Consider the following 13,825-nt stretch of genomic DNA (forward strand, 5'->3'; position numbering starts at 1 on the left):
AGATGAGAAAGGCCAAGACCCACCTGGAATTAAACCTGATCAAGGATGTGAAGGATAAGAAGAAGGCCTTCTTTAAATACATCAGTCATGAAAAGAAAACAAAGGACAATGTGAGCCCATTACTAAGTCGAGGGGGGACCTTGGTAACAGAGGATTCAGAAACCATAGATTTACTGAATGCCTTCTTTGCATTGGTCTTCACTGACAAGACCAGCCCTCAGGAATCTCTGACCAGGGAAAAGGAATCATGGAAGGAAGATTTTCCCTTGGTCAAGGAGGACTGGGTTAGAGAACACCTAAGCGAACTTGACATCCACAAGTCCATAGGCCCTGACTCTCAGCACCTAAAAGGTGCTGAATGAGTTGGTGGTACCATAGTAAGGCTGCTCACGATGGTCTTTGAAAGGCCATGGCCATCAGGAAAGGTACCTGAGAATGGGAAGAAAGCAACTATCACCCCTTTCTTCAAAAAGGGCAAGAAGGAGGACCAGCCAGTCAACCTCATCTCAATCCCTGGAAAGGTGATGGAGCACCTCATTCTGCAGGCCATCTCTATCCATGTGGATGACAAGAAGGTGATCAGAAGCAGTCGGCATGGATTCACTAAAAGTAAATCATGCTTGACCAACCTAATTACCTTAATATGATGTGACAACCTGGATGGATGAGGGAAGAGCAGTGGATATTGTCTGCTTTTGACTGCAGCATGGCTTTCAACACTGTCACAACATCTGTAGGCTGGACTGACCACACCAGCCACCTGGATGATAAAAGAAGAAGAAAATACTAAAGCAAAAATACTGTGGTCCTGGGTGATCCAGAGCTATGATTAGTGTGTGTGTGTGAAAAGAATCACAGGGTCAAGTTAGAAAGCCTCTTGAAGCGTGGTTGTTCTCTGTGGTTGGAAGCAGACACAGGGGTGTGTGTCATATGTGGAGAGATAAAGAAACATCTGCCTGGCTGGAGAGCTCAGATCCAGGGTCGGTAGAGAGTCTGTATAAAGATATAGAGTAATAAAGTTAAAAGAGAGTTCTTCCTGGACAAAAGTCTGTCCTGCTTGAATTCATTCGCTGCAAATGGTGCAGAATGAGGAATTTTTCGCCCCAAACATCCTCATAGGCAAATTCAGGAAGTGTGAACTGGGAAAGTGGATAGTGAAGTGGATTGAGAATTGGCTGAGTGGCAGATCCCAGAGAGCTGTAATAAGAGGCACAAGGTCTAGTTACAGGTCTGTTACTAGTGATGTCCCCCAATGGTCAATAGTGGGCCCAGTATTGTTTAACTTATTGATGAATAACTTGGATGAAGGGACAGATGTCTCCTCAGCAAGTTTGCTGATGACATAAAGCTGAGAGGAGTGGTCAATACCCCAGAATGCGGTGCAGTCCTTCAGAAGGACCTTGACAGGTTGGAGAGATAGGCAAAGAACTCTTTAAACTTCAACATAAGCAAGTGGAGGGGCCTGCACCTGGGAAGAAATAACCCTGGGCAGCAGGACAGGCTGGAGGCCAACCTGCTGGAAAGCAGCTCTGTGGAGGAGGACCTGGGGGACCTGTTGAACAACAAGCTGCCCCTGAGCCAGCAGTGCCCTTCTGGCCATGAAGATGATTAAGGGACTAGAGCATCTCTCTTGTGAGGAAAGCCTGAGGGAGTTGGGCCTGTAAAGTCTCAAGAAGAGATGACTGAGAAGGCATCTCATAATAGTATGTGAGTATATGAAGGGAGGGTGTCAAGAGAATGGACCAGGTGCTGCTTGGTGGTGCCAAGCAATAGGACAAGAGGCAATGGCAGAAACAGATGCACAGGAAGTCTCACCTGAATACGAGGATGAACTTCACTGTGCAGCTGACTCTGCACTGGAGCAGATTGCCCAGAGAGGATGTGTAGTCTCCCTCAGTGGAGTCTCTCACTATTCAAGAATTGTATGGATGCAGTCCTGTGCCATATGCTCTAGCATGACCTTGTTTGAGCAGGGAGGCTGGATCAGATGACTCCACTGTGGTTCCTTCCAACTTTATCCAACATGTGATTCCCTGATTTGTCATGGAGCCCTGCTTTTATGGAGATGATTGAACACCTGCCTGCTGATCAGAGGAGTGAAAAACTGTCTTGTTTTGTTTGCTTGCACACACAGCTTTTGGTTTACTTATTAAATTTTTATCTTAACCCACAAATTTTCTCACTTATATGCTTCTGGGCCTCTCACCCATTCCTCTTGGAGAAAGCAAGCAAGTGGCTTTGTGGGCCTTAGCTGCCTACCAGGGTTAAACTACAACAGTTGGTGTTCCATCCACATCTGATTAATTGATTTTTACCCTCTTTAAGTCTATTGAAAATCTTTCTGTGCTATGGAATTGGTCCTGAATGAAGAGGCAACCCATTTAAGCCCGGAGGTTAGGTTGAATTGAATTTACTGAAAACACCAAAGGGTTTTACCATTGATTTTGAGGGGGAGATGGAATGTCATTCTTTTTAATTATCAGCTTATCACTGACTTTTCCTTCTAATGACTCAGTTAAAGAATAAAAAATCCCTTTAGATAATATTCTCCTTGTCTCAGTTTGAAGAGACTGGAATGCCCTTACAGTAGGGGGCAGGGGGAAGAAAAAAAACCCCCAGATGGATTTCTAACCTATAACTCCATTTTCTATGGTGTAAATTTTTTTTTTTTTAATAAACCATAAGTAAGATTTGTTGATGCTGATGCCAAGCTGTAAAACATATCTTTCTAAAGAGTCAATCGATTTCTTTATGTGTGGTTCCCTTCTGGTTTTAGGTTGTTTGGGTTTTTTTTCCTTTTCAGTGTAACTGTGCAGTGTAGTTATTCCCCCTATATTTGAAATATAAAATGTAACTAGATATTGTTTTATAAAATAATCAGCAATATATTTAACATGTATAAAATATTATTTTTAACTAGTTTTTTTTTGAAATTATTTGTGACAGTTCAGAACAGAAGATGTAGGAACTCAGGGTAAAAAACCACAGAATTTAAGAGGCCTAGGGATTACTCAAAGCTTGAGATTTCCCCCCTTTAACATACATTAATTTAACTCAGAAGCCAAATAAATGTTGGCCTAATTTTTCTATTTAAACTATATAGAAACTGTAGCTTACTTTTATGTCACAGAGCACTGCATACTTTTTTCAGAAAAGTATTCACACAAGCTGCACCACTTTTCTGTAAACCTATTCTCATGTACCAGCCATGATGTAAACCTGTGAACAACTCCACTAAAAATCGTGGCATTACTCATCCACTTAAAATAAAGCAATTACTTTTGTTTCTTCCTGAATTGGAAAATTAATCTTCAAAGAGCTGATTAACTGTGTCAGGGTTAATAGTTCATGTTATTTAAATGTATGTAAGAAATTCGGTATAGGACATATGGTTAGACTGTGAAGTTCTATTTAAACACATTGTGATAAAACACAATTGCTTTGCCCACAAAATGTATTCTGTTTCTTACTTTGCTTTTCTTCACTAGCTATTATACAGCAATGGGTCTCACCTGCCATGCTATTATTATATGCTAATTGCAATCAAGTTTTTTTGAGCTATGTGAAGATGTCAATGTATTTGCATTAAAAAAAGATTTTGTGATAAATTTCTTTTGAATATTGTACATTACCATATAACATATCCTCTAACTACCTGTTAAATCAACAATGTGAACACTTTCTATTTACATTGATGAAAAAGTTAAACAGCATAACAATTTAATGTGAAATACCTTGGAAGATATTTTTAATCACACTTTTAAAATTGCATCACTAGCATGCAAATAAGCAGATAATGAAGAAGTAAAAGTAGCATAATAAGATTTTTTTTTCTCATCAATATATTTGGCATTTTCTGCTCGGTGACCCTTAAATGGAATGATGCATTGTTAAATGCATTTGTAAATTAAGGATTACGTTCTGTCACCTTTATAACTCTGTTATTAAAAAAAGAAAGTTTGGTAAGGATACATTAAAAAGATATTTCAGAAACTGAAGAAAAGTAATTTGCATGCAAACGCTTCTAAGAGAAAGTGGTGAGAGTCAGGGTGCTGAGGCAATTTCCAGGGTAACAAAGAATGGAAAATATGTTTATCTTAAATGTTTGTTGTTAGCTGTGGAATTCTTTTTGTCTAAAATTCATTTCAAATACTAAGCATTCTAAAATGTCATTTGCTTTAGCACATGAGAAGCTGTGAAAGAACAATAATATTAGCTTTCACAATCACAGCTGGGGGCATTACATCTAACTAATTTTTATACTTTCAAAATGTACATGTAAATAAACATAAAGTGAAAGTTATTGGAAGCAGCACTTTCACTAGTAGCCATAACAACTGGAAAAGTGGAGGGCAGTGAGGTTTTCTCCTCGTGATGGTTTCTGAGATTAACTCATCAGAATCATTGCAGAAATCAGTTCTTTCCTTTTGACTTTTTGTGTTTGCTTGTTTGTTTCTTGTAATTTCTGCCTGATTACTGCCACAAACACATCTGCTTCTTAATCAGGTGGGGTCAAAGAGACATTTTTTTCTGTCAAATTCCCTTGATGTTATCTACATTATCCAACTGGTGTGACTGTTAGAAAAAGAGGTTAGTTTGCCTTGGCTAGTTGGACAAGCAAATAAACTTAATTTCCTCTTAGAGGAAATGTGGTGGTTTGAAACTCCCAAGAATCTAATTTTTAAGTTCAAGCCCCCGCTCCCACAGTTTGCCTCTGTGAGAGGGTTTAGTAACGGTATTGACTTGATATCTTTTTCACCTCATGTGGAGAGTTTTCAGAAAAAACACAACCATTCATTATTGGGGGGAAGGGGAAAATATTTACAAAGGTTTATTTACACCCACATATATATTTACATTAAATTAAATTTCTCCTTTTCTTCAATAAAAGTCCAAGAAGAAAAGAGAAAAGTCTTTCTGTCACTTCTCAGGCCACAGTTCCTTCATTTCAGTTTTTTGTGGCACTGGTTAGTGTCCTTCATTTTTCCCAAGGCAGCAGATTAAAGGGTGGCAGTCAGGATTTTTGTTCTTACTTTGTGGAAATTTCAACCCCAAGCTCGAGCCTTCAGGGGATTTCCTTGTAGATCTTCACTCCTCTTGGGTTAGAACATTGAAGGCAGCTTTCAGTTCAGTCTTACCAAAGCTCTTCTGCTCTGTCTCAGCTCGTCAGCGTGATAGAAACAGCAGGAGCAGCAGCAGAGGGCACAGCCACCTCCTCCGCATTCCATCCTGGTTCAGCTCTCAGGATGACTTCGGGTTTTCAGCTCCCTCTCTAGCTGCTGCTGCATTTCGAGACTTCCTAAGGGTTTGGAAGTCCACTCCTCCTCTTCAAGGAGTCTCTGGGTTTTGAGAAAGTGATACAATCTTACCCCAAACCAGCTCTGTTGAGTTTCCCTCTGTTTTGTTGCCAGCTCTCCCTCCTGCAGGAACATCTCTGCATCTTTCAGCTGGCTTCAAGTTATCTCGTTGCTACTGGCTATCTTTTGGCTTTTAGCCACCATTGTCTCTGTTCAGGACTGCTCCGCTGCCGCTTTCAGTGTCTTCTACTGCTGCTGACAGTAAGGAAACTTTTCCAGCTCTTGATTAGGGGACCTGGTCCAGCTTTTACATTATACCGGGTCTCCCGTCGCCTCAGCTGGGGGCTGAGGGTCCTTGGCCCCCAGTGGGGCTCACTTGGCCCTCTGCTTCCTCCTGGCTCAGATCATGGCTACCTACCTTCTAAAACTACCTTCCCTGCCTTCTCTTCCGTTTCTGTGGGTATGTAATTTTCATAGGGCGCGCATGGACTGTTGATTGGTCCAGTATTATCAGTGGGGTAAACCATTACTACTTCAGAGAAAAGATTTTTCAAACCACCACAAGGGAACATAAGCAAAATCCCTGACTGTTCTTAAGATCTGGTGGCAAGGCTCATTTAATCAAGGCACAGCTCTTACACTGATGTGAGGAGAAAAAAAAGAGGAGTTTTGTTCCAGTCATACTTGAAGAAAGACCTGGGAATCATAAACCTTAAGAAAGGACTGGGAATGCATAGTTGTTATTATACACAGGCAGCTAATTTAAAACCTGAATTTTTAAACTTTTTTTTCTTATTGTGATTGAGCTTTGGCTATTTTGGCTAGGTGGACATTCAGCCATTGTCATTGTAAGACAGCTCTCTTTAGTCCAGTTTCCTATCTCCTACAGCTATCACAGGGAAAAACTGCTCAGTACATGTAGTTTGAACCAGGTAAGGATCAGATTTGTTTATTGATTCATTAATGACATGCAATTAAGTGGCAATCACTAAACTGCATTCAGGATCACTATCAATAGTACAGCAGGTATTATACAATACTAGACTGTGACAACAGGTAAAAATTTCTGCACATCTTTTGTAACTAATTCTAAAACAGTCTAATTGCACATATGTGTTCACATACTAATTGATCAAGGGGGCTCTCTCCCTGCTCAAATCCATCTCTCCCTACCACAACTATCCCATCCACCCTGGAAGCATTACACCAAGTGTAGCTACAAGAATTTTGCCTCTGTTGGAACAAGTTTTCCTGTTCTTTCACACTTCTTTGCAAGCTAAATCCTCTTTGTTAATCCTCATTTACTGTTTACTCTGGCTGATGGTCATCTTACTCTCTTATATGCTCGGTTTGGGAAAACTTTCTGTCGGGCAATTCTGAGCCTTTCCTCCACGTGCCTCACAGTCCTACTGCCAGAAGTGTACTACATGAGAACACTGAAAACAAGGACTAAACACTGCTCAGATTATAAAGCATTTAATGAGAAACAGAATAATAATTTTAAAAAGTATGTTTAAATTATTTGGTATTAATATTTTTAAAGAGATAGAAGATCTATCTTTGGAGAAAATGGCCTTTTATGGATATGAAGTAGTGAGAAGAAGAATGACTTTATGTCTGGTCCACTTTAGCAGAACAATTGCATAAAATTACATGGGGCTTGAAATTTCATGTGCATGCTTATAACAATAATAGGTATCTTCAGTTTTTAACATAGACCCTTCTGTACCCCCCAGCTGCCTGAGCCTAAAAATGACCTGGACCCTTCCAGATATACAGTTCACTAGAGTCACTTAGACCAAAGCTGAGGATTCCAATTCTACCTTAATTGCTTTCATTTTTATTTTTTTAAAATAGATATACAGTAATCCCTGCAATTGCTTTTTCTTGGCTGCAAAGGGCTATAAGAGGAGCATCAACTCCTCACCAGTATGATCTGGCTTCTGTGTTTCACATTCATTTTATCCAGCAAGCCAGCTGTAAACTGTTAGGTCAATTGAGTTCAAGCCACTATAATTACATGTGTTCATGCATTCACCCAGAAAGTGCTACTCCATCTTAGTGGAAGAGCTCTGAGTACTTTCCATCACATAACTTTTACATAGGAAATGCGTAAAGCAGTAAATCAATTTTAAAAGGTATATCATCACTTTGCTCAACTTTTGTACATTACAGATTTGCTCATCATAGTCCATTCCAGGTTTGCTCATTAGATACAAATCAGACTGCTTGTCATAAACAATTTAGATTCCAAACATTACAGACTCTAAAGATCAGGAAATATATATTTTGACTTGTTCATAAAATTGTTAGCACAATTTTGGTGGAATATAGGTAAATAAAACTAATGTACTTCTGTGCTTAAATATTAAATATTATTTTTTAAAAGTATATTTGATATAGAAATCTAAATTTAATAAAATCAATCTGATGTCATATATTCTTGTAGGTGTGTGCATTAGTGCATAGTCTAGATTCTATCTCCCAGTTAATATATCAAAAATATTCTTCAGAATTAGCAGGTATTAGACATCAACAATAATTAGCATTAAAAGATACAGTTTTCTTTCAAAAAAACCCCTATATTTTTATTTTAGCTTCTTGACAGTAAGTGTTGTACTTTGGTGTTTGGTCTCTGTGTTTTAATTTTTCATTTTTTTTTCTCATCTTGATCCAACTGAAAATGGTTCGATCAGATATGCAAGATATTCATGCTGAATCTCTGAATGCCAAATACAATAAATTAAAATTTAGACATTTTCATAGCTTTCTGGGCTAAAAATCATGAGAAAATATAAAATTAGATATTTTCCACTTCATGAATAAGCAAGACAGTAAAGAGAAATGACAAAGCTGGCAAATATCAAACTTGATAGTCATAATGGAAATATTTGTGGTTATTCCTGAATCAAAGATTACACCTTCAGAAATAGTCTTTTTCTAACTATAACTCACTCATAGACATCTGTCTCTATGGACATTTTCAGCATTAAGGTATTTTAAATTCCTATTTTGCTTCCAAGTGTTGCCTCTTGGACATGCCTTCTGGTCTGGTTTTTTGCAAGTTCTTTTCTTTGAGGCAATGAGGTGTTCAGGCTCCAAGTTGCCATGTACAAGAACCTCCTCCAACTTTCTCCAGAACTATAAATTCTAAATTTAGGTTCTCCTCTTATTGTCTGCCTAAAGTACCCTCAAGATGATATTAATACACCCCCTGAAAATATTTAAGAAATCACACTGGCCATCTCATATGAATAGGTGTCTTCTTGGTTTATCTGTTTAAAATAAATCAGGAGTATAAATTTCTAGAAGAATGCTAATACAACCCTTTCAAATTTAGAAATATGATGAAGAATATAGAGAACAGTTAATTGAGGTATGTTTTTGTTTCTTTCTTAATTTTATTCCAACAAATTTACTCTGAAGTTCTAGCTTGTTAGACTCAGATTTTCAAGGAGCTTTGTCACCTCAGCTGCCTGGGATTATTTTTCCAAACTCTACCGGCAGTCCAGCAATAGGTCTGCTTCTATCCACAGCAAGTGATGAATCACCCTGGCCTCCTGATGATGACATGGAACCAGAGTGCAGCTTCACAGCAGCAAGATTTCAAGCAGTTGATAAGGCTGCTGCCATTGGAGGGCAAAAAGCTGCAAAGAATGTTATTCTCAGAAAAATTTTTGATTGCTGAGCTTGCACAGGAGAATGTGTCTAATCAGTTTCCCCTTCAGTGCTGCCATACACTGTTAAGATTTAAGCAAATTAAGCAGCAGTTCTCAATGAGTATGTGCTCTCTATTCATGTTACTTTCCTTCCTGTCTTAGAAACTTTTCGTCACTTAAGAACATTGTATTTTTTGTAAGTTTCTTCACTGGTTTTTGAACTAAACTCATTAAAATGGAGGTCCTTCATTAAAATCCATGTCCAAGGCTGACTAGAAACTGAAAAAAGTCCATGGACTATAATGAAGGTGTACTTTTCTTTACAATAAAATAGGCAGTTATTTTTTGAAAATCAGAACTAAGTCTATTAAAGAAGTTTTTCCACATCTAAATTACAGGTCTTTATGCTTCTTTGGAAATGTACTGCTTTGTTCTGTTCTGAAATTAAGAATGTTACCAATATTCTTCAGAAACAGAACAATAGAAGATGGGAATTTGTGGCATTTGGCAATGAATCATAAAGCCAGTATGTTCCTCTTTCTGGGAATACAAAACAAACTCCATCATTCATTTAGGGCACAGCAAGGAACACAATTAGAAAAGAAAAAAGAAAAGGGCCAGCAATAGCAAAATTGGTCTGGACGTTTCTTTTTGCAACAAAAATAGCAATAATTTATAAGGGCAGGCTGTATATGAACATAAGAAATTCCATACTGGAGCAAATAGATGTTCTGTCTAGTCCAATAATGTTCTCTCAATGACAGCAGATGCCAGATGTTTCAGAAAAAGGCACAAAGCCCCTACAAGGCGACTAATTCTGAAAAATGATTTTGTGATTTATGTAGCCTGAAAATGTATATTGCTTCCAGTGCACTCCATCTTAAATTGTGTTGCTGTGCTGAGACAGCAGCCATACTGTTCTGAATATTGCTGCAGTTTGTTACAGAATATTCATATTTTGATCCTGCTATGTCTTGTTGTTTTCTTAATATGATAGCAAATTTTTTAATTTCAAAACATATCTTTTGATATTTGCGTTAGAAACATAGCATAAACATAGAAATGTCTGCCAAATTCTTGAAGACAAAGTGATATTAGAAACAGCGGTGATTGATATAATCTGAAAAAAACTGGAATATCTGCCATTTTCGTTCCTCAGAATTACTAACCGCTTTCAGGGGAAAAAAAAGTCATACAGTAATAGCACAAAATGAAGAAGGTCTACCTTGATGGGAGATAGAATTTTGTGTTTTGTAAATAGAGATGTATACCGATGAATTTGAAGCCAAAAGTACAAACATCTTTAGTTCAAAATGCATATGGATAAACACAAGATAAAGTGTCATCTTTTCTTAAACATGACATATTAAAACTCCACAAATTGATTACTAATAAATACATCTATAAATTTTAGTGGATATGCAGATTTTTGAATTTATTTTTAAATGTGTAAGAGGCATACTGTATTTTTTTACACAGCTCAAGTTTCTGTATCTCAAATCCTGATATAGATAGTTTTCTTCTCGGAAAAAAGAACTTTGTTCAATTCACATAGAAGGAAGTTTTCTTAAATTGCCTGCAGGATTTTATGAGTATCAATCCTATTGAGAGTTCAAAATAATGTTCTGATATACTTTTCTGTTTCTTGTACCACATTCCTTGGGCAGTTTCTTGGGAATTTCTTCAAGCTCAGTGCAGTTGGAAAGTATAACAGACTGGATTTAACTGAAAGATACATATTAATACAAATTAGCCAAACAGGAACTGGTAATTTTTTTGTATCTTGATAGCTCATGTACACAGACAGATTATATGAATTCATACATGCACAAATACATCTTTTACTGGTTTGGTTTGTTTGTTTGTTTGTTTGTCTATAGTGCAATCTCTTGCAAAATCCAACCAAGACAAGACTTACTAGTAGAAAAATGAACTAAACATCCTGCTCTTTCCTGAACTGCAAATTTAGACTTTCTAAAAGTCTGTAAGTCTAAAAAGGCCATTTTTCCACTTTATTTCAGCTAGCCACTCTTTTTCTGTCAGAAAACAGATCTCCCTATAAGAATTCCAAAATATTTGAATTACATTTGAAAGCTGCTTATTTTCAAACCATTGGTTGAAATCACATTGCTTGGCCTGATCATAAAGGGGTACCAGAGGCAGCAGCAGAAAAGGGGTTATTTGGCACATCCCAGTACACTTCTGAGTATGGAAGCTTTTCTTTTTGTGGGATGATGATAATGAAAAGTCCTTGGCCATGTTTAATACTGATTAATAAGGCAGCACACCACATATGAATCACTTTCTATGCCATACAAAACCCCTTTTCCTGACCTGAATTTTATTGTGATTTGGTATTTTTTGTCCTCAGTAGGAAACACATTGAGTTGAATCGAAATAACAATCTTCAAGCAAGTTGTCCGTGAGGTACTTCTAGTGAGGAAGAAGTACTTCTTTTTCTCCATGTCCACTGTGTATGAGATGACAATAATGGCCTTAAACTGCAGAAAAGGAGATTTTAGGCCAGACATAACAAAAAAATTTCTAATGACTGGAAAGGTAAACACTGTATTAGGTTTCCTGGGAAAACTATGAACTACCTATCATTGGAAGCTTTTAAGGTTTGAGGTAAACTTCTCACAGGCTGTCTATTCACAGCCCAAGGTCACTAGTCTGTTCAATTATCCTCTGATATCACCACCCAACCTATTTTTCCATTGGTCTTTTTTAACAAATATGACAAACACTGATTTTAAGGTCTGCAATAAATATGGTGTAATAAAAAACGTAAATTGTTAGGTTTTTTGGGTTTTGTTTTCTTGTTTGTTTGCTTGTTTAGGGGTTTTTGTTTGGTTGTTTTTTTTAGTTGGGCTTGATGATCTCAGGGGCCCTTCCAACCCAGCTGATTCTATGATTCTATGATAAAGATATCAAATTTAAAAAAGAAGAATAGAGGGCATTCGATTTTCTTGCAAGTAATTTTTTCAGTAAACACAGCACATAACCTTTAATAATATTAGCAATTACAGCCATTTTTACAACAAGAACCAATATTTATATATAGCTACATTAAGAGGCTTATATTAATTGTAAGATTATTAGAGTAAAGATTATTTGGTCACAATTTTGAATTACATGTTTTGCAGAATTATGTTTAAAAAATACTTGTATAAATATTATACAGACTTAAAAAACATCCTCAGGATTGGAATTACATCAAAAGTTTAGAAAAACTGGAGTTTTTTCTCAAGAAAAAAACGAGCCGTTAATCAGTCACATGACTGATTCATTTTTGTAGAAAACCATGGATGTTAATGACTAAGAAAAAAAAACAAACAGGCTAACAAAGACAGAGATTATTAAATATAGTATAATTGATATAAAATACAGAAAAGAAAATATTAATATCAAGCAGGTAAGCAAAAGGTATTATATGTTGCAACAAGATAACACTCTTCCCATATTTTTAAACTGGTTTCCAGATCTTGAGGTCCTGAGTTTATCCTTTAGAACACTTGAGAAAATAGCATCGAAGTATTTGTAATGTATTTGATGAGATTTCAAATTATTGTTTTCATTTCTCATGGCAGAAATAATACATTACTTTTCTAAGTTACCAGTTAGATGAGCACAGTGACAAAACCTTAGGAATACTTTATAGATATATAGAATTTTGAAACAGACATTGTTGTTAGCTATGCCAGATATGTATTATACCATAGCTTATTTTTGTCTCATAAAAAAAAATCAACAACTTAAGAGTAGAGTAGAAAGTACAGGAGAGAAAAAAAAAGGAAAAGTTAAGCAAAAAAAAAAAGGTTATACATTGTTTTGTTACAAATTATTGTTAAAACACGTAAATATAGATATACTGTACCTCCATTTCTATATGTGCTTCTCTCTTGCTGGCCAGATGGTGTTTGAATCAAGTACTCCTCTCACAAGAAAATTAAATTAGCACGTTTTTAATTTTTAACTTTACAACCCTTAAAAGTTCAAAGAACAAAAAAGACACCATCAATTTAAATTCAACTTTGAACCCACTGCTTTGTTTACTGTAGCTGGCTTTCAGGGGGTAGAGCAGGAATTGGGTGGGGGGCTGCTATTATTATTTATTTAATCTTTCTTCTGGTATTACTATTCTATCTGACCTGTTAAAATCAAACAAACTAAAAATCGCCTCCACCCCTACAATAAGGAAATGTAACAGTTATTTGTGGAAAACACATAGGTATACAAATACACACATGTATGCAAAATATGTGTATATAAATATTTAGGCATCTGTCTCCCTAAATAATTTGGGAGAGCAAAGAATGAAATACATTTTCCCGTGGAGTTTGAGGAATTAAATTCTCTTAGATACATCCAGGCTTCAAACTACTCATGATCATGTAACAAACGGTGTAGTTTGGTATATATAACTTTTGCCTCACAGCTATGCCTTAGACAATACGATCTTATGAAATGTTTTTTTAAAGTAAAAATAATGAGAAACTTTTTCTGTAATAGCCATAGATTTCACACTGTGTTGTAACATGTTTGTGACTTTCTTAGTCCCCTGATGTAACAATCCATCTGCCTATCTCACACTCCACTGCCATCCAGACAGGTTCATCTTAACAAGCTTGTCTATTGATCTCTTGAATGCAGAAGCACTACTGATAATATTGCTAAGATTCCTACATACAACATTCTAACTAATTCTAATGTTGAAATTCTGAACCTAAGTCTATAATACATCTAATATGATTTTCATTGATTATTTTCTAAGAATAGACAAAAAGAGTTTAGCTCTGAAACACCAGAAAACAGAGTGGGGATATAATTACTTGCTATAAATAAAACTAGGGGATAAAAACTGGGAAA

This window comes from Manacus candei, unplaced genomic scaffold (assembly GCF_025592945.1).
Source record: "Manacus candei isolate 608988 ecotype Guabito, Panama unplaced genomic scaffold, ASM2559294v1 h1tg000016l, whole genome shotgun sequence".
Lineage (NCBI taxonomy): Eukaryota > Metazoa > Chordata > Aves > Passeriformes > Pipridae > Manacus > Manacus candei.